The sequence below is a fragment of the Electrophorus electricus genome, unplaced genomic scaffold (genome assembly GCF_041902795.1).
Source record: "Electrophorus electricus isolate QZ-2024a unplaced genomic scaffold, ASM4190279v1 Scaffold40, whole genome shotgun sequence".
NCBI classification, from domain to species: domain Eukaryota; kingdom Metazoa; phylum Chordata; class Actinopteri; order Gymnotiformes; family Gymnotidae; genus Electrophorus; species Electrophorus electricus.
In genome coordinates, this window is record NW_027658693.1 from 963,846 (window position 1) to 986,963 (window position 23,118).

General features: G+C 41.6%; 1 protein-coding gene across 1 annotated transcript in view; it reads right to left on the reverse strand.

Moving 5' to 3' along the window:
• LOC145655921 (uncharacterized) overlaps positions 1-23,118 on the reverse strand; it is a 35,199-nt gene that overhangs the window by 11,861 nt on the left and 220 nt on the right. The gene's annotated exons all lie outside the window — the stretch shown is intronic.

Sequence of the window (23,118 nt, forward strand, 5' to 3'; positions counted from 1 at the left end):
TTACCACAGGGATAACTGACTTGTGGCGGCCAAGCGTTCATAGCGACGTCGCTTTTTGATCCTTCGATGTCGGCTCTTCCCATGATTGTGAAGCAGAATTCACCAAGCGTTGGGTTGTTCACTCACTAACAGGGAACGAGAGGTGGGTTTAGACCGTCATGAGACAGGTTAGTTTTACCCTACTGATGATGTGGTGTTGCAACAGTAATCCTGCTCAGTATGAGAGGAACCGCAGGTTCAGACATTTGGTGCGTGTGGGATTATGACTGAAGGCCTCCAAATCAGAATCCTCCCGGACCCCAGTGAGCAAAGACACGTGTGAACGGACCAGGGATTCAGCTGCAAAGCATGTTTGTGGAGAACCTGGTGCTAATTGACCTTAAATGACCTGATTCTGGGCCAGGTTCTTGTGAGTGGCAGAGCAGCTACGTTGCTGCGATCCATTGAAAATTAGCCCTTGATCCAATCTAAGAGATTTAGCCCGAGGATGGGGGCTTAAGTGTGGTCCCTAAAGGGTCGGCTGGTGCGCTGCATTCCTGGAGGTCTGGAGCTCCAGAATGTAGCGTGGGACATGGTGAGGAGTGTGTCCAGGTGAGTATGTGCTGTGCTGGGCATGAGTGATGGAGCGTAGTGCCCTGGAGGTATGGATGTTCCATAAGGGGAAATGATGTGGAGTGTGTCCAGGTGAGGATGCACTTAGTCGAAGCTTTCTCTCTCCTCCTGCCGTATACTCCCCAACTCGTTGCAGTGCCGACGTAGAGCATGTGGCCGCACGTTTGCTTGCAGCGTCCAGTATTAGTATATCCTATACACACAAACCCCATTCAACCGCCCAGCACGGCTGTCAGAGGGGGTGTGTGACTGTCAATCTACAACAGGTGGTAGTAACACTGAAAGAACTTTTTTAAAGCCAGAATTTACCGAATTTATTTTTTCACATTACATTCTATATTACATAAAGTCATTTACTTCAGATCTCAAGGCAGAGCTGTATGGCAAATAGTAAATTGTTAATACAGATTTTTTTTTGTATTATTAATAGGTTAATAATATTAGTTTATTCGATCAAGTAGGCTAACGCTGGGTATTGTTAACACCATCAACTACAATGTGTTTATTTCCTTACCTTTATTTACATTCTGAGTGTAAAATCTCATATTTACGTAAACATTCACATAAAAGATTCACAATCTTTTCATCATGACTGGGCATACAGAGAAACCGCTTTCCCAACGCGTCAGTCCGGCGGGATCCCAGAGTTTAGAGCATGGACCCCTTCAGTGCACTGGTAGCCTTTACCAGAGCTGAGCTCAAGACCTGCACCACTGGGTTGAGCTCCGGTCCCGGTGACCAGAACAATTTAATCAAATGTGTTGTGTTTTTTGTTCCTCTCCAAGATGTTTCAGACGCGGATATTCAGATTTGAGTCTGAGCAAGTTGAGAAACCCACTATGAGGGTTTCTGGGTGCTCTGGAGGAGCATTCAGAAGTACTTGTGACTAGAGAAACACAGTCAATCACATAAACAAGAAATAATGTCAGTAATGTTTGCAGCAGGTGTTTCAAATGTGCCCAGACTCATATTCAAAAATATCCATGTTTCAACAGTTTGAAGGAGGCCATGACACTAACAGTCTGGTGGAAATTCCACAAGATATCAAACTCCACACTCACACAAACTAGTCATTCTCCCATTTGGAACAATCCAGACTTTACCATGAACAAAAATATTAAACTTTACCTCTTGGATAGAAAAAGGCATTACACACCTTAAACATATTTATCATAAGACTTCTTTCATGTCACGCCCACAACTAGCCCCAAAATATGGTATAGAAAGCCCCAGTTCCTACAATACCATCAGCTAAGATCACCTATGTGTTCAAAAATCAATTCCGATACCTACATCCATATCAGATTTTATAAACAAACATTCTTAATACAAAAAACCTATTATCTAAGATATACAAAATAATAGTGAAATCAAATCTCAGTTACTCTCCCATCGAGACAATGGGAGGAAGATTTATTACTAGCTCCCGACGCCACAGTTTGGATTAAAATGTGTAATAATAATTACCACATGACAGCAACACTAACCTACAATGCATTCAGTACAAAATAATACATAGATTACATTATACTACACATTGGATGTTTAAAATTGGTTTCACAAGCTCAGCAATCTGTACATACTTTACTCCAAAGACAGCTGACGATTACATTCACATCGTGTGGCAGAGCACACCTATCAAGCAATTTTGGCAATAAGTAATCACACACATGTCCCATGATTTAAATAACCCTATCCTTCCAACACCATCTTTATGTCTCCTGGGAGACATGTCATCAACCAATGTGACAATAGAAAAAAAACAGGATAATATATATATAACATTATTAATTGTTATATGATTGTTATATGATCTAAAAGTCAGACTTACCATTTATCAGTCAAATCAATTAAAGAACATTCATGATCAACAATTTGTGGGTGGCCATGATACTAACAGCCTTGTGGAAATTCCACAAGATATCAAACTCCACACTAACATAAACATAACACTGCTTTCATGTCACTTCCACAAGTAGCCCAAACATAAGATATAGAAAGCAGGTAAGAGCGGAGCAGTCAATGTGCCTAATATGACTGCAAAAGCCTGGCAGGACAGGAGGTATTCCTGCTTCTGCTAATCAGCAAAAGGAAGCTCCTGGCAAAGTGACGTGGACTGCAAAAAAATCACCAGGAAGGTCAAGCTACAAATGCCAGAGAGGAGCAGGGAGCACCAAAAGTTCCATAGCATCCTGCGGAAAGAGTACCACATAAGCATGGAAACAGTACAGCAACCCATGGTATGAGCATGGACAGATGAGGAAGAGCTGCTAGAACAGTACGTCCCCAATAAGCAGGCAGGATGTGGATCCGTCTCACTATTTCATCGGCAGAAATGCAGGAGCAGGTGATAATACTCCTGGGCCCAGCACTCTTCAACCTGGGTACTTTAAGGAGAACACGGCAGCCTCCCAAAAGTGATACAAAGTCCCAAAATGGCTATTACCTGTGCTGAATAACAGTATGAAGGACAAATCTACCCCTGTCCAAAGTTTAATTGATTTAACTGAATGCCAACTATACTACCACCATCAATCTGTGTAAGGTGTACTTGCAAGTGCCTTTAGCACCAAAAGCAAAAGAACTCAGTGTTTTCAACACATTTCATCCAAGCATCATCATGTGAAATGTTGTTCTTTTCGGAAATTCTTCATCTAAATATGGTTGTGTTGCTAATGAGATCATATTATTTGTTACTCTTTAAACCTTATTATTCCTTTAAGATTCAAAGTCTACTGTGTTAGGAAACCTATGTGAGAATATAAAATCAGCAGTTTCTGCATGCTTGTGTGATGAATACAGAAAGTGATCTCTTATACCTGCGGAATTAAGGCTTCAAATGTCTTGGTGTTCAGACGATATGGAGAGGCTCTGGGAATCTGGAAGGATAAACGTTTGTTTCATTTTCAGGGACTGTTGATCATTTATTTGTCCATTCATTTATTACACTATTAAGGGATTATTAATGTGCACTGGGAGAACAGTATAAAGTTATCAGTCTTCTTTATCAGTCTTCTAACTAAATAGCCTGGTCTTGTAAGGTAACCACATCCACACCTTTCCCTCAGTGATGGCAAGGAGTGGTTTAAACTCACCATGTCATCTGTGATTCTGAGTCTGAGTGCTCCTGCATTTTTCTACACAAAGCCTGCTGAGTTGGCAGTGAAGGCAGAGATGCCCATATACAGCATGTTGCTTTCATCAGGTGGCAGTGAAAATGGTGTCGGGGCAAAAGCGGGTTTCTTGTGCACTCCAATGTTGTAAAACTCCCCCTATATAGAGAGCAATGCAGAGATTAACTTATTCTTTTACAGCTCCTGGGTCTTGATTCTTCGTTCAGATTTAACTGTTTTATCAGTGTAACCTTTGTGTAACCTTTTTTTCCTACAAAAGCCCAAGAGTGCTTTCTGGATACACTTAGGCACAGTTTTGCAAGTGCTCCTGTTATTCCCTGTTAATTCAGATCTTTGGCTCAGAAAGGCTTTCTTATGATCATTATGGTCATTATTCTTATGCTTTGACAACTTGTGCCTTTTTTAACTTGTGCCTGAAAACCCCTTTACCTATGCCAATGATAAAACACTGATGAACTCCTGCAAACAAGTTGTAGTTTATTAATTAGTGCATTAATCTTAGTTTGGGATCTTTAATGACCATCTTAATCTGTGTATATTATTTGATTGTTGGTTCTTTCATAGCTGAATGTAACTTCCTCTCACAGTAGTGTACAACTTCCAAGCTTATCAAAGGATAGTGTTGTAGTCAGGACCATTAAAAAAATCAATCAAGCAAAGACCAAGATTTTGTAGTGTTTGAATCTGAGACAAGAATGAGACTTATTTAACAATGATTTTACTTTAATTATACCACTCACTGATAATGTATTGTAAATTGTCATTGTCATAAATAATTGTCATTATAAAGGCAGCTGAATATAAACAAATACAAAGCAAAAAGGTTCATATGGTCATTTTTATTATTAAATTAAAACATAGTAATACTTAAATAATTGCTATCTGCCCTTGGGTCAATCATTGAAAGGATTAACTAGATGTGTTCTGTAATGTGTTAAATCCTCTTGATAAATGCATAGCTTTAGCTATATCATAAAACATATGATGAGTCCTTTTCTCATTATTACTTGTGTACAACAAAAGTTTGTGTGACAAGCAGCAACATGTATATTTGCCAATTTATGAAAACGGGAGTATGCGCAGTGGGAGAGTAAATATCTTTTAAAATGACTCTCAATTAATGGAAATGCATTTACAATAAGTCTCTTGCCACAATAACAACACTGTCTGGATTTGCCATCAGCTGGTTGATTGCAGCATCATGCAGCCTGCAGCCTAGCATTTGTTTGCAGGGGAACATACACTGCCATAATTATTACCATAATGAATTTTTTAAGGAGAAAGAATAGTCTGTACATTAATGTTAAAAATTCCAGATCCAGATAGCAGTGTTTATGTATGTCAGTGGCTGTGCACCAGTACTTGTGAATGTACACACACAAACCTCACCCTTTGGGTCTTCCCCAAGTCCCCTGTCCTGTTCGCACTACTAGCTAAGAGCAACCAGCTAACTTGATAGCAGTGTGACTCAATAATAATAATAATAATAATAATAATAATAGTAATAATAATAATAATAATAATGATAATAATATGGCGCTTCCATGCACATCAGCAAGCAAATAGGAACACTAGCACTTGCATGAAATTAAGCATATTAGCATTTCAGAAGGCAGATTATTTAGCCTGCTAAAATAGCAGGTGTGGCAGCAAATGTCTGTTCAAAACACTATGTCACAGGTATGAGTATCATGTATTTGATATAGTATGATTGTTCATGTTTGTAAATTTAAAGCTTACAAATGCTGTATTTACAGTGTATTGCAGGTTATTAAAAAGTGGCAGTAATTATTAGGATATAGAGAATTGTAGTGTTTAAACAAATGATTATGTCAGAAGTATGTTTAGGGGAGAATACACCCTGACCCACCCAGAGTTAACACACACTTACCTTACATTATTGATCATAAACTTGAATAGCTACAATACTGTCTGCTAATCATGCAGTTTGAAGTTTGCAAAGTGTGTACCCAGACAAAATCTGTGTTAAAACTTTCCTTTAACACCGAGTCATACATGAGTCAGACATGATTCTGAATAAATGAATGAATGAAAAAATGAAAAGCCTTATTTCATTTCAAACTGCACTTCAGGAACACTGAGCTCAAGTTCTGAGGAAACTTCCCTGCATATTTTCAGGGGTTTTCTGCCTCACCATGCCTGAATCACCTCATAATGAGCTTGATAATGAGGAGACAGGGTGACTGAGGCAGTGAACACTCCTCACTGAGCATACTGGCTTCCAAGAGCTGGAGCTGGGAAGACCTATAGGTCTGTGACACACACTCCCACCCAGTCCTGATACTAAGAAGGTGGAACCTACAGGCTAATATGCAGCTGCTTGTGCATCAATAGGCGTCTGGGGTGTCCATCACTCAGGGAGGCGTGGCTGAAGGCGTGGCCTTGCAGACTCTGAGAGCTGGCTGAGGTAATCTCTAAAGGAAAGAGTAGTCACCAATAATCATGGAAATGTAGCCACAACTGTACAGTATATTTCACAGCCATGTATATTACATATCACAGACCAGGCTTACCAGAATAAATATTCCACACATACAGCTCATATATATCTGTGTGTGTGTGTGTGTGTGTGTGTGTGTGTGTGTGTGTGTGTGTGTGTGTGTGTGTGTGTGTGTGTGTAAAAACATGCTCCTGTTTTAGTCTCAACACAGACAAATATACATGTAGGAGTAGCAAACTGAAGTAAGAGCTCACCTTCACCAGTACATAGTCTCCAGCCTTAACAGTGACAGGTACGAATTGATGTGCGTAGACAACTACACAGGGTGGCCGGAAGCGTGGCCAACAAAACGGGAAGACAGTGCTTCAGTGGTAAAGTTCCTGGTGAACCAGTACATTCCTCACCATGGGTTTCAGAGAAAGGTGAGATCAGATAATGGCACTCATTTTACAGCGCGCAATTTGCAGGAGTTAGAGAAAATGCTGGGTCTGAAACATTCATTTGGGGCAGTGTATCATCCTCAGTCTCAAGGTAAGGTGGAAAGGATGAATCTAAATGCGAAAAACAAAGTGGCCAAAATCTGTGCACAGACAAAATTAAATTGGGTTGATGCCTTACCTTTGGCATTAATGCAAATTAGATGTTCAGTAAATGCAACAACTGGTTTTACCCCTTTTGAATTGCAGACAGGTTGAGGATTTCCAGGACCCCAGGGACCCTTAACAATAAATGAGAAAAAAAAAACATCTCACACACACATCATACTTTAATGAATTGCAAAGTATCGTTTCAGCTTTCTCCACGCAGGAGGGGGACCGGACGGGGAGCAGACAAACACAGACGATACCCGTTACGGACTGGGGGCTGCTGAGAGTCATCAAGAGAAAATGGAGTGAGCCGAGGTGGACAGGTCCATTCCAGGTGACAGAAAGAACCAGCCACGCCGTACGCCTGAAGGGTAAAGGGGAAACGTGGTTTCATCTGAGCCAGTGCGCCGCCGCAGAGTCACCGCAGAGGAGTCTGCAAGAGACAGCGAGGGACCTTGCTGAAACATCACCTAACTCACCTGACCCGGAAGGGGCAGAATAATCCCCGGGAGCAAAAGGGTCAAGGTAGTCCACCCTTAGACCCCGAAGTAAGAAGAACAGAACACCAGTGATGACTTCTGGACAATTGTGTTGTTTGATTATTTGTTGGTGTATTGTGTTGTGTGTTTCCATTTACAGTTTGGTCACGCTTGGGTTAAATAATAGCATGGCAGTAGGAAAGGATTAAAACATTAACAACAAGACGGTGAAGAAGAATGGGGGTAGAGATTGGTGGATGTGTAGCATGTGCAGCCGCAAGACCCAGACTTATAACCACCCCGGCACCCCTATTCCCACAAAAAGACCCCAAGGGTTATGCGTGCATGATTGGCCTGACTAAGGAAAGAAACCCTAAGAATTGTGACACTTTGAGCGTTATTTTCCCCCCCATCAGTAACAGAACCAGGACAGGACTATTTTCACCCGAAAAGGGGGAGGGGAACTACACGTGCTTCGTTAGAAGTTCAAGCACACCTCAAGTACGCTTGGCGCACATCCCGGCGGAATGGTGTAACCGCACGGTCACTGGGAACGAGTCTGTGGGTTCATGGGCACGAGCAGGATTGTATGATTATTGTGGAAGGATGACTTTGGTTGTTAACATGCCAGAGAATTCGGAGGCGACATGCGCCATGGTCAGGTTAGCAGCTCCTTTATTACTGATAGGCAAAAAACTACACAGGGACCCGGTAACTGATGCAGCAAGACAGTAGCGAGAGGCATACCATTTTGATTTAACAAGGAATACCCCCACATACATAGATGCAATAGGAATACCTCGCGGAGTTCCGGACAGATATAAGTTAGCAGACCAGATAGCAGGGGGATTTGAGAATATTCCGATACTTTCTGCATTATTCCCCATTACTCCAAATAAAAATGTGGATCGGATTAACTATGTACATTATAATGTCCTCAGGCTAGCCAACCTGACTAGGGATGCAGTGGAAGGACTTAGAGATCAGCTGGGACCAACCTCACTGATGGCGGTGCAAAATCGTATGGCATTAGACATGTTGTTGGCGGAAAAGGGGGGTGTCTGCGCTATGCTTGAGGATATGTGTTGTACATTCATTCCTAATAATACCGCTCCGGATGGGTCAGTTAGTAGAGCATTGGATGGTTCGAAGACCCTATCAGAAGAAATGCATGAGAATTCAGGCATAAACAACCAGTTGGAATCCTGGATGGTGAGCCGGTTCGGTCAGTGGAAAGACTTAATTGTGTCATTGATGGTTTCATTAGCCACATTCACGGGAATTGCTGTGACATGCGGGTGCTGCTGTATTCCATGTATTAGGGCGTTAATGGTTAGACTAATCTCAGCTATGATAGAAAGGAAAGATGTGCATGAGGGTACCACGATGATGCCACTGATACAGGGGGAAAGGGACGTAGAGACAGGAGATGCCAGAATAAAGGAGTGTGATTGGTGAACTCTTTGTAGAGATCAAAAGGGGGAATTGTGGAGTTTCCGAAATTAAATGAATGCTAAGCTTACACTAGTAGAGAATAATGTGCAGAATGGAATAGGACTAATGCTTGAATAAATAAAATAATTACTGTATGTCCAGACATAACAGGAAATGCCCTAGATGTGCATATGTGTGATTATGCAAGAAGACATGTGTACGAGACGGTCAAACAGAGGTGACGGCTGAGATGGAAAAACACAAAAGCAGAAGTGGCACAAGGCGAGAGAAATATGTCTGTCTGTTGCAAAGTTATGCTTTAGATCTCACTCGCACTGTGTTGTGAAGTGACATCTCAAGAGCTCTGCATTAATAAAAGGCCACAGGGTAACGCACTGTTTCCTGTCTCTTCTTTACTGCATCAACGGACATGACACTAACTAATGATATAACAGAATCTGGCCCTTAGCTATTTTATTAGCTTTTTATCAGGGCACGCTTAGTAAAATGTCACATCTCTACATCAACTTTTTAAAAAAATTAACAGGCAATCAAATTATTTTGGCTATACTAAAACCTGTCCTGGAGCAATGCCTAGCTAGCTGGATAGCTAACACTAACATGCAAGACTGGGTTTGTTTTGCAGAAGTAGCAGATGCTAAATAGCTGCCTTGTAAAAGAGGTTTGCATTGGGGACTGTTTGTATTTGATGCATGCACTTTAGGTATTATTGCATAACGCTATTTGTGATGTATTTTTGTTTTTCAATCAGTCACATTCCGAGCCAAACTTCTCTTAGGTATCTTGTATCAGTGGAGAACTACTTTTGAAGGCATTGTTACTAGCTAACTGTTAGCTAGCAAGGTAACAAGAGTAGCTTTATAGTTGCTTAGCTAATGTCACAGAATTAAAAGTAGAATCAGAGGGAAATGTTGAATATTGTGTCATTGCACCAGCCATGAGGCATTAAAGTGTCTGGACAAGAACATAGCTAGCTAGCTAACTGGCTTAGATCACTACTGCAGCTCTCACACCTCGGTTTATTACATCATAATAGGTAATGTGGAATTTTTAAGGACCATTGTTGCGTCTGATAACCCGTTCAGAAAAGGTGTTCTTCAGCTGAATGAACAGATACTGAAACGAACACTAAAGAGATCATCCAACATTCAAGATATTTCAGTAGACACACTAGTGGAAGAGCTGCTGAGGTTCCTGAGCCATGAATGTCCGGCCTCCAGCATCTACTCTGGACAGGTATGTCACCACCTTGCACCAGGACGCAGAGATCCATGAGCATGACTGAGATGTAATTATAACTATATACACCTCATTAGTCTGATGCTAATGAGCACACATGCACACCTGCCGTCCAGTTCTTTAACATCCATATCCATCACCTTGATTTATCTTAGTAAGTTGCTGCTGAAGCTCTGTCTCTCTTTCTCTCTTTCCCCATGCCTCCTTCCCTTCCTGTAGGAGTGTGGATACACCACTGGCGTTGTTGCCTGATGCACCTCCTTTGGAAGAGGACACGGTCCACTGTCAGAACTGGCAGGAGACAGTGGAGCCGCACACACTCGCCTCTCTCGGCTCCCGGGAGATCGAACGGCAGGCTGTCATATATGGTAAAACAGCAAATGTGGTGCACAGCAACTGACTATAAAAGACAACTCCCAGTACACAGTTAACATGTAAAATGAAAAAAATTATTTACTGATCTAACTTAAACTAAATAGCTACTAAATCTTTTGAACATACAGTATTCTATTTATTATGCACATATGATAATTCTATCCTGACTCATGAAAATGTGGAATTCTGAATTGTGTAACGTTTGTAAGAAATTGTAGTGACTTTGCTATATCCTCTTCCTCAGAGCTGTTCACAACGGAAGCATCTCACTTGCGGACTCTCAGGGTTCTCGATCAGGTGTTCTTCCGGAAGATGAGGAACCTTTTGACCGTCGAAGAACTTTCCTGTATCTTCCCCAACCTGCCCCAGGTCTACAGTCTTCATGGTCAGTCTCTCTGTGTGCGAGCGTGTGTGTGTGCGTGTAAATCTGCTCCATTTGTCTTAGTGTGTTTTCAAACCTAAATTTCTGAAGCCTACTTGGTGTCTAAATCATAATCAAGATTAAAGAAGTGTAAAACCCACCCAAACTGAGAATTTAATGACAGAACAATATCAGCTATCGGCACCATGCCATTACTGTGAGCAGGTATGGACTGGAGGCTGTACATGTTGTTTCTGCGGTGGCCTTCATGACACAAGTAGAGTTCTGTTGCCCACTGACACAACTTTCTAACAAACCACATATACACTGGCTCGCTTAAACAGATTCTGTTTTGTGGTGTTGCATTTGTGTTTCAGCGAATCTGTGTGAGTCCATGAAGAGGCTGAGGGACTCTTCTATAGTTCAAGGCATCGGAGACATCATGGTGTCTAGAGTGAGAGCTGGCTAGTGTTACTCCCTTTCTAGTTCACATCATCTTTTGGTGCTGTCTAAAATGAAGGGGTTGTTCTGTGTAGTGTGGGATATACTTGTTGCTTTACTTGATATGTCAGTAGCTCATGTGTTTGTGTGTGTGCGTGATAGTTTGAAGACGCTGCAGGAGAGGAGTTCCAGGAGCAGGTGTCTCGCCTGTGCAGTCAGCAGAGTCAGGCACTGGAGCTCATTAAAAATAAATGCAAAGACCCGCGTTTCGCGCACCTTATACAGGTAACACTTTTTAGAGGTATAAAGCCTTTGGACAAACCTACAAACACTAGAGCTTCTGCCATATTTGTTAGTGGGCTGGGTTGTGAATTGGTTGACCCATACTTTGAATTGGAGACTATCCAGTCTTTTATATTTGACTTTTATTGCAGCACATAACTTCTAGTGATGCTGTTTTAGGTATAAATTGGTGTTGCAGTCAACAGAATCCACATTTGGACTTAGATGTCCTTGGCTCATTCGTGTGTGTGTGTGTGTGTGTGTTAGGAATGTGAAGCCAGCCCTCACTGCCGCCGACTACAATTAAAGGACCTTCTAGTGTCTGAGATGCAGAGACTCACCAAATACCCCTTGCTGCTGGATAACATCATCAGACACACAGAAGGCATGTATAGAAACACTCACACACAATGTATTGAACCATGAAAACACTTCAGTATACACACACATACCAGTTTACCAAGGAGGCAAGCACACACACCCTTTCTCCTGGATTAACACAAGTATGTGCCCCCACAACAGCTGGTTCTCCAGACCTGCAGACATTGGTGAGGGCACAGGCGTGCTGCCGTGGGATACTACGAGCTGTCAATGAGGTCGTCAGGGAGACGGAGCACCGGCGACTGCTCAGCCGTTATCAGCGCAGGCTAGACTTGTCCCCTCTGGAGAGGCAGGCCAGTCCTGTCGCTGCTCAGTTCAAGGTACGGCCTTACTATGTATCCACCATCTGCCTTCCAAACAGCTTCTCTGGTCTTGGAGCACCTGATCCAGAGTATGAATTATTAACTATATTCTTTTTCTATGTAGAATCTGGACCTGACCACTAAGAAAATGATCCACGAAGGACCGTTGACTTGGAAAGTTAGTAAAGATAAAGCTATAGGTAAGAGATCATCACAGCTGAACAAATCACATTTTTGTTTTTCCTCTTGCAAATGATTACTTGACAGGTCCATTCTCACTCTGTGTGTGTGTGTGTGTGTGTGTGTGTGTTCCAGACATTCATGCTCTGCTTCTCTCAGACCTGTTGGTGCTACTCCAAAGGGGTCCAGGTGACCGTTTGATCTTGCGATGTCCAGCGCGCTCACTGGGTGGGGTTTGGGGTGGGAACACGCACCTCAAAACCACCTTTTGCCCCGTTGTTCGCTTGGATTCATCTCTTGTCAGATCTGTGGCTACAGGTATATTTGTAGTTATTCTTACAGCTATGAATAGCCAGAATAGATGAATGGGTCTGGAATAACTATGTCTTTATTTTATTTTTAAAAAATTAAGAAGCCAGTTAGAAATTGCATGTGGATTACTTTGAATACATTGTTTGACAACCTGCTCTTCTCTATCAGATAACAAGGCCTTGTATGTGATCAGTACATCAGAGAGACAGATATACGAGCTGGTGGCTGGGACTTCCTCTGAGAAAAACACGTGAGTTTGTTTTTTTTCCTCTCTCTGACCCACCATCTTGTCATCAAGGTCAACCAGTCAGCACTGCTGTGTCTGTATTGTGATAACATTTATGGTGTCGGGCCATTTATGGTTTAAATGACAAACCAGGCACCCAGAAGTATAGAAACCAAGCCTTAAGTGAAGTAGATATTGTGCATGAATGGATAACCATTTGAATTTTCCGCAAAATCAGCTCAGAAATATGGCAAGTATTTCTTTGAATACTATGCCCATATGTTCAGATGATTTTAACAACATTGTGCTGTTGTAGAAATTGGGACCTGATGGCTTTAGCGATGTTTCCACAGATGGAAGAACCTGTTAGAAAAGACCATCTCCTCGGCCTCTGGAGGCATTGAAGCCACCGAGCAAGGATCAACAGCTCCGTAAGTACTCAGGATTTTGAAAGTTTTCTAATGCTGCTGTAATGCTGTTAAGAGAAGGCAGAATTTCAAAGATGCACTTACAATGATTGGACTCCTGACATCTCCTCTAGGTCTGCGGTTCTACGGTTGCACGGTAATCAAGTCGGTCGTCTAGGTAAGCCCATGTTTGTTTTTGTTTGTATACAATGTCATAGGATTTGCTCTCTGTGGTACTTATGGCTGATGCCTTTGGTCCCTAGATGGCTCCCTATCAGAAGAGTCTGGTTCGATAGAGAGAGATTCACAGAGTGATGATGAAAATGTTCTCACACCTACTATCCCAACTGACCAATCAGAAGCCTACATGCATACTGGTGGGCAGGGTTATGTGGGAGGACAAGCTAAAGTGGCTGATGCTGCTCTTCAAGATGGTAAGAATTTGTTACACTCCGTTACACAGTCATTGTTGCACTATGATAGTTAAACAGTATATTTCTGGTGGTGGTGGTGGTGTTTTTATAAATAGAATTTTAGCAGGCTCAGATATTTACCAACTTTTTTGCACCCTTTGTGTTCTGCCAGTCAGGACACTAAGACTGTTGATCCTTGGATCCTTGGATCCTTTAGAGGCTGCCAGTCAGAAGCAGAAAGTGACATCATTGTCCTCACAGCAAGAAGGGCAGGAGATGCCTTGCCAGTCACCAAAAGGCCGTTCACACCTGGAGATGCTGAGGCATGAAACGAGGCCCTGCCAATCACGAGCAAGCATACGGCAGCGCATGATAAAAAATGTGGATGGAATCTTTCAAAGAATGGAGGGACTGATGAAAAACCTGCATCAGCTTAGGGTAAAGTGGATATATTACTCACTCTCTCTCAAACACACACACACACACACACACACACACACACACACACACACACACTATCATTGCAGCTAGCTAGCACTTTCATGTTATGTTTTAAAAGAATGGCTTTGTGCACTTGTGAGATCCTGGTTAACTCCTTGTTTTCATTTTCATAGGAGATTGAAGCAGACCAGTGTAGACTGCTCACAATGGTGAGAAAAAAGTCACCTGTCTGTCAGTTCAGATGACACCATCCATGGGTCTTCCTCCATTATCAGGACACCATCTATTTATCTTGGGTCGAGCGATGGTAAGTGTGTCAAAGAAGCAATTTATAAATACTGGGGCTAAACCTGTTTAATGCTGTAGCACAATTCTTTTTGATTGTACCAAACAAAAAGAACTAATCTGGAATCACTGGGATAATTTGGGGTTGAGTTTAAATGGAGCACACAGTTGAATATTAAAACATCACCGCAGATCTTGGGTCTTGCTATTGCCAGACTGAAAACTGGCCTTCAAACCTGTAGCAATTCCTAATTTCAACTTTAAGAATTTTATGTATGTATTTGAATAATGTTTAGTATTGATTTTGGAGTTGATGTAATTATGTTGCTTATGGTGTACTACCCCTGCAGACTGTGGCAATTGTATGGTCATCTTTCCAACCTGTTTAGGTAACGAAGAAGGGCCAACAGAACCAGCTCAGCCCGAGAGCCATTCTACAGGATTCTGATTTATTACACGAGACATTGTAAAGAGTTTTACTTACACATTTGAAACATGAACACACACAATAAGGGTGTGGCATTCCTGCCATTTCATACATCCGGTGTAGCTCTTTACTATCCCAGCATGCCTTTCTCCTGGGAGAAACCTGCAAATATTGTATTGTCTGCAACTGAGAAGAGAGAGACAGGACAGACGAACCTTCAGCACATGCACCGAGTTGGAATAAAAAGCATTCAAATGAAAGTCCAGATATGTGAGGTGTTTTTTTTTATCAGGTAAAGCTAAAGTTGGAACAAGGGAACTGAGGTGACAGTTTAAAAAAAAGATTAGTCAGTGAAGATGAAGAAATGGAACTAAAATGAGACTGAAAATGTATGGCTGAGGAAATGAATCTGCCCACTAAAGGGACCCCCCCCCCAAGCACTTTGCCCAATACATGTATGTTAATACTCACTCACGCCATCAGTGACAAACTGGCAATCCAACAGGTACCATTTTGCTCGAGAACCTATAATGTGCCCATGTCAACTTGAGGCAAGATGGTGGTCTTCATCTCTCTTCGCCTTATGGAATGTGTGGATGGGTGACTTAAACAAATTCAGGTTCTTTTGCACTGGGACCCCTGCAAGACACATGGGCTCCAAGAGGGTATTTTGCATTAATATCATCATATGTCTATGTTGTATCCTTTATTTTATAAATTAACACTATGCGAGAGCAAAGAATAAAGAGTGTGGAAGGAGTTTATTTTATTTCTTTAAGCGTTCTACAGAATAGAAAATAAAGGTTTGGCCTCTCTTTACGCACAATGGATAAGGCAGGGCTTACTGGGATTGCCATTGTGTTGTGGCAAGACATCATCTTCACTGCTCATTACTGTATACTTATTTGTGCAGCCCTGTTCTGGACTGACTCCTGTCAACATTGCAGGGGACAAAAAGGAACATATTTGTTGTCTGATATCATGTCATTACCGATGAAGAGGCACATTCTGTGTAGTGTAAATACTGTGAAGCTCGTCCCTCACCTCTTGAAATGGCTCAGTGATGCCAGGGTTGGTTTTTGACACATATGAAAGGATTTATACTTTGATCTGTTAAGATGTTGGTAGAAGTGGCTCCTTTACACTGACTCCAGTTTGGCCTTTGTTGTATAATGGCTAATGTTATGGTTCAAAAAAGAATGAAATAGTCTAAGATCAGTGTTAAGGACTAAGGATTATGGTACTAATGTTTTAATTTAGGATTAGTTAAGAAATCAGTATTTGGTGGAATATCTCAGATTTTGATTGCAGCTTGTTCATGCATCTTGAGGTGTTCTCCACCAGTCTTTCACACTGCTTGTTAAATAAGCTTTGATTACCTAATCAGAATCTCATTAAATACAAAGAGCTGTACATGTGGTGGAATTCAACAGACTGTGGAATTGAAATCATTGCCAAACGCAGAGATACTAATTTGGACTGATCTCTTAATTTTCTTCGAGAGTTATGTTTTTATCTATGAGTTTTTATTTTAAACTTTATCATAAAATGTATGGGGTTATGGTCCCATTCTATTCTGTTCAAATGTAGGCCTACTGTTTTTACAATTCCTGTGAGAAGCGTGTGTGTGTGTGTGTGTGTGTGTGTGTGTGTGTGTGTGTGTGTGTGAGAGAATCCAAGAGCCCCTATTTGAGATTGATGAGTGGCATGTGTTGGGAGTCTGCCCTCGACAAATAGTATCCTTGACTGTATTATCAGTTTTGTAAACAATCCCTGACAAGTGGGTGAGTGAGAAGTGCATGCACATAGACACAGCAGAAAGAGGAGGTCTGTGTTTTTGGCTTCCTAATCAAGTTTGCGTTCCCTTCATATACAGCCAATCAGAGAGAAGGGGACAGACATTTAGAAATAGAAAGTGAGGAAAGTTGTGGTTCTTCATTAAAGGAATTGGATTAAGAGTCACTATTCTTAAGAATGTGTTTAGTACCTACTCAGGCACACACAACAGCTTCTTCAATGACAGTTGCTGCTGTTATTTTAGAGCTGACCACACACACAAAGACCCAGGTAAACATACAAACAGCTCACTGACATATTTTTGCTCTCCCCAGAAATAGGGTTGTGTGGTTAAAGGTCATGTAACCATAGAAACGTAGCCCCCACACTGTTCACTGCTCCTGTACCCCCTTATTCATTCCCTTGGTAAGAGCCAAGCTTGGTAACCCTGGAGATGATGGGAGATGGCTGGGGAATGCGTGTGTGTGTGTGTGTGTGTGTGTGTGTGTGTGTGTGTGTGTGTGTGTGTGTGTGTGTGTGTGTGATGAGACCTTGTGGTGAGTGTGAGAATTGTGAAAGCACTGATTCACAAAGTTGTTGAATGATGGGCCTGTTTTTGTAAATTGCTTCCTTAGGGTGAAACACATTTAATACCTTGAAGGTGAAGTAGTGTGTAATGCTATTTTCTGGTTTGTTCATTATTCTTGCACAGTTCAATTAATAGATGAAGACTACAACCTTTGTTTGAATTTTCAGTGTGTATTCAAGATGTTCATTTTCAAAATGTGACTTAATTTTATACTATCACTGTTCCGGGACATTAATGGATTCATTGAAATATATAAAAAGAGATCTTTATAGATCTCTACATATTATGGTGTTGCTCTGATTTTATATGCACTTGTTCATTCTGAATGAGAACAGATTGTAATGAAATTGTGGGCACTTGTAGCTCACCTTTAAGAGCAGATAGAGCTTTGTGCTGACACCACCAGTCTTTGGTTTGATTAACAGGGAGTGTGTTCACTCTGAGATGTGTTGCTCTGGATTATGGTATTTGCTTTAAAGGTATACTTATTTCTCTTCCTCCCTCAGGTTAGTCCTCCTCCTCTTCAGCCTTCAAAATAGATTCTCTCAGGAGTAAGGTTGAACTGCTGCAGCTGCCGCTGGCGCTATCCTCTAAATCTATCTCAGAGCGCAAAACTCAACTGCGCAGAGCAACAGAACGTTCCAGGGGCGGAGCTGAGGTCCACAAACCCCAGGCACTGGCCCCAGACATGGACAACGAGTCACAGTACTCAGGCTACTCCTACAAGTCCTCCCATTCCCGTAGCTCTCGCAAGCACAGGTGCGTATGCCATTTCCCGACATTCTTCCCTTTTGCCTAAATGTGGGCGGGCATTGATGTTTTGTCTAGAACATACAAATGTGAATGTACACTACTGCAAACACTGAGGGTACCACCGTATCGTTATTTAACGATTATCCATTTTATGTTGCTTTATGTACCAACTTGGAGTATACTGTGTATATAAATGTTTATATACATCTGTGTGCGCGTGCGTGTGTGGTGGTGTTTCAGGGATCGGAGAGACAGGCACCGCTCTAAGAGCAGGGACAGCAGAGGGGACAAATCGGTCACTATCCAGGCTCCTGGAGAGGCCCTGCTGGACACAGAGTCCACACGTGGAGATGATCGAGTCCGTGTTTTCACTTCATACCTCGTCCAGCCTGGAAAACCATTCCACTATAGCTTCAGACCATAAAAAGTCTATAGTGCTTCAAAATATGAATGATTGCCTTTTTTTTTTTTTTTTTTTTTACTGAAATGTTGGACTGAGCATCTCATGTCTCCTCATGCAGTGTCAGAAATTTTGCTCTAAAATCTCGCAGTACACATATACGCAACACGCGTATAAAAACAACCAATAGGAAACAGCCTGCCATAGCTCACATGCCAACTACAAATAACAGCGGTATAGCGAAATGAGCATGAAGTATGTGGGACACAAAAATATTTTGTGCAGTTGTGGCAGCAGATAGAATGCCTTTTTGATTTCACATTTGTTGTGACAAAAGCACAATATCTTAATGATCTAGCATGATAGTTTCCAGAAAATCTGTAGTCCAATATTGAGAACAACTATCGATGGAGCACTGTGCCATGGAGTTTGGTCAAGGTTTCAGATGCATCGTCTTGTACAGTTTGAAATGCAAAACAATGTTTAAGACTGCTGGAATTGCACAGTGCAAAGGCAGGTTGGGGTGAGTACCAATGTTAGCTGGCATGCTTTTGTTGTAGACTTGATGGCCAATTCATTGTCTTTTTTCCAAGTCAAGCTTCCACACATTCACGCTTGACACTGTAACCTCATCAGCATGGTATGTTACTCTACAAGTCAAGTTTTCAGAACCAGGTGAATGACATCTCAAAACTATTCTTGAACATCCTTTTTCAGATTTGAATTCCTTACTGAGAAGTTTGAAAGAACTTAGGAGTCATTGTTGAGTTACGAAAAAATGTGTCTGGAGTGTGAATGGCCATCATAACTTGCGTTATTCATCGGAGCCTTGCTCACTAAAGCTGTTATTTTAACTAAGCCTACTCGCTAATTGAGTTACCTAGAGAGGCAAGCTTGTTAAGGTTTAATTCCCGAAGTTTGGGCCCTGCTGTCAGCTTGTATGTCAACACGTAGCCCCCAGGAGAGAGAGTTTCGCCTGGTTTGGGTTCCTACGTGACAGCAAGGATTGTATTTTGCACTCGAAAACTGGAATCAGATTGTGAGCTAAGAAAGGGGGAGAGAGACAAGTACTCATGCATGTGAGCACACAGCTAGACAACATGGAAAAAAGACACCCAACATGCAGCAGGAGTGGCTAAAGCCATACAGAAAACAAGAGTACATGAGAAAGTGTTTTTCATGAATATAGTGGAGTGTTCTGATAACAATTTGGTTTGTTTATTTCATAGAGCTTCAAATATTGCATTGATGGAACCAAATAGACATTTAGGAGGAATTAGCCATACTTGCCATACGTCCTTCGCCATATGCATTCTTGCATTTTTCTCTTTGCTGTTTTCTGTTATAGTCATAAATTCTACATATATTTATTGAGAAAATCCTTTAAAGAGGCGCATGTCCATCATCACGTTTTATTTGTTTGGCTTTTTTTTTTGGTTTTACTATTGGAAACAAAATTACTTTTTTTGCATTTGATGTTGATATCATTATGGCAGGCTTTAGTGGAGGTACTGGTGTCTATATTAGATGATTAAATACACAGCACCAGCAGTTCTGAATCTTTGTGTTAAATAATCTATGCTGATTGTCACGATCAGTCCCTTCCATGTTCCGTGTTTTCCATGTCTTGTGTTTTGTTCCGTTCCACGGTTTCATTTTGTCCTCACACTGATTGCGTACACCTGTCCCTCGTTTCTAGTTCATGTATTTAAACCCTGCTGTGTGCCTTGGTCGTGGCTGCCTGTACACGGGCATCTCGTCGTTCCCGGAAGAAGCAGGCTCACGTTTATTTTGATAACGACGAGATCCCAGGTAAGCGTCTACCCGTCTTGACCAACGCTGCAGGGGGGAGCGGCCTGCAGCGCAAGACGTGAAACCACGGAAAGAGGGAGTCCAGGAGGGTGGCCAATCTTGACATTATTACACTCAGGAATTAAAAAAAATATATTGTAGCATCCCATGAAATGTGATCTTTCACACATAATGAGAGAGGTTGGCAAAGAACTAAAACTCAATTAAATATATCAACTTCCCCTTAAGCCTCTCATATACTCCACATTTAGGAGCAAGCCTACTCCTACACAATAAGCAGTGCGGTATATGAAAAGAGTAGGCGTATCAAATAAACAGAGCAACATGGTTAAGGTCCAGCCAGATATGTAAATGTTTGCCAGAACATCCAGTGTGTGTCTGCCGTTCGGTCAAAACTGGATCAGTCCAGAGGCCGCCCCGTCAGATCTCTTTTGAACAAAACAGTGGTCGAAATGCTGTTGAGAACAGTTTTACAGTTACAACAACAGAAAAAAGACTCAAATATATGCTGGATGGTTTATTCATTAAGGGAGAAAGCTGTCTCTCTTGTGGAGGATTTGCCACAGAGACCTGGGCATGTGGTATGGTCTCTGCACGGTGCCGTCATTACGCTCCAGACCCTCCACTAGAGGAGACAGAAACATCACAGTGGAAATAAAAACAATATAGTCCTGATGATTGGCATATGTGTAGTAGCTTGAGAGTGAAATGTGTGTGTGAAGGATTACTCCATATATCCCTTTATGTGCTCGACTGTTTCATTAACGGAAGCGAATCCAGGGAGAGAGAAGTCTGGAGGAACGTCCTGCCAGTCAAAGCTAGGCAGACATCTCCCTAGTTCTGGGTGGAGGGAGAGACAGAAAATAATATGACTAACAATTAAACCTGCTGACTTATCACTGCAGGTATAAGTACTTTCCTGGTGGTTTGGTTATGTTTTGGTACATAGCATAGTCAAACTGTTACAAAACAGAATGGACAAATTAACAGGTAGTTGTGTAATCCTGCTGTCTTTACCTGGTTTACTTGGCGTGTAGAAATATGGACAAAGCTCTTGATTGAGGATGTCTTGGACACTCTGTAGTGGAAATGCATGTGAAAATCTCATTAACATGCAGAATGCTATGTATGCACAAATGCTATGTATGCGTGAGTGGCTAAGCCAATGCATGAATTACATGTACAAAGAGTTGCATATTGCAAAGACTTTTGATACGACAAATTCTGTTCTGTCAAGAGTGAGGTGAGGGTTTATTTCTCAGAGATGAAGCTGGTTACATTGCTTATTTGCAGTGTGAGGTTTTACCAATGTGGTTTGGGCGAGGTCAAGTCTAGGGTCACAATACTGCTGCTGAAAGAAGTCTTTAGGCAGGGCATTTGGGGCATACGCCTCTGGGGTCAACTTCCAGAACTCTGAAGGGCATTTTTTAACACAGACCTGCAAACCAACGCACAAACACACAGAGTGAAGGAGATCTTATTTGAGTAGCTAAACACAGTGTTGCTTTTTATATTTCTATCTACACTATTTACACATTGTTCATTGCATGATAGAGCAAAAGGCTCCCAAACCAAGCAGCAAAAGGAGACCCAAGCCCCCAGACTTACAAACTGGCATTCACATACTACATGCTAAACTGTTTTGTAATAAATGAGTCTCATGTGCATATTTCTAAAAGGCTACTGACATACGTGTTTGGTTTCTGTACAATGTCAACAGGACATTTGTGTGGAAATCTCACTTGAGTGGTTGGACACTGGAGACCCTCTAGAATGGCGTCCATTTCTGTCGTTGCTCTGGCACACTTCAGAAGGTCAAAGTAGAGGACGTTTGGTTTGTCACTGAAACACGAGAGGATGCAGGAAACAAATGCAGCTTGACACATGAATATTAGCCAATTAAATAAACAATTTTTATTCAATTTTTTGAGTATGTGTATCAGGATTCAGTGCTGGAGAGTCACACCACTACCCAGCTAAGTGTTCTTTCTTCGAGGGTGAATTGGACTGGGGTAACCAATAAACTCTGCAGTGTTGTGACACTCCTAGACCTGAGTTTGGACCCCTTGGTTTAGAGACAATCATTAAACACAAGTGATTTGATTGGTTCCACTTGTTGCTGTGCAGTGCCAATCATGAAAATCTTAAAGCTAAAGTCTAACCCATCTTGTCTTGTTGATGTTTCATGTTTCCACATGATTTGCACCTGCACAGCTCCATTGTAACCCTAGTCCGACTCACTAAAGTCCATTCGAAAGAATACTGACGGTGTTCCTTACATACTGGGTGTGCTGTTTTGGTATTCCTGTGAAGATATAAATACTTATCCAGTATGTGAGGGACTTACACATTGACTCCAGCTCCACAAAACATCCCAGTGGAGTTCTGGGGCAACACGACATGACGAGAGTCTCCAAGCAGCCACGCTGTGTTAGAACCTTCGTTAGAAGGATATCTCACAAGCCATACATGGGTAAAAGACCTTCCGCTTGAGCCCACAATAATAATGATTTTTTTTCCCCCATGAAAGTGTAGTTGGAAATGTTTCTTACCCAGGGAGCGAATAAGAATATAGGTGACAATGGCAGCCACAAAAATAATACAGCAGATAATGTCTGCACATCTCCTGAACAAAAACAAGAAATATTATTACACATTGCATGATTTAAATTATGTATTAAAGTTATTTAGCTAAGTGAAATAACTTTATAGTCTTAGTCTAGATCTATGGCCTTAGTATAGTTCTTGTATAGCGTTAATAACAGACATTCTGTGATCCATGATGTGTAGAGCTTTAAATAGTTTTTTAAAGTCAGCTGATGTGGAGGAGTAAATCGGAGGTATGGTCTCTGCACGGTGCCGTCGTTACGCTCCAGATCCTCCACTAGAGGAGACAGAAACATCATAGTGGAAATAAAACCAATATAGTCCTCATGATTGGCATATGTGTAGTAGCTTGAGAGTGAAATGTGAGCTAATAATGTTTTT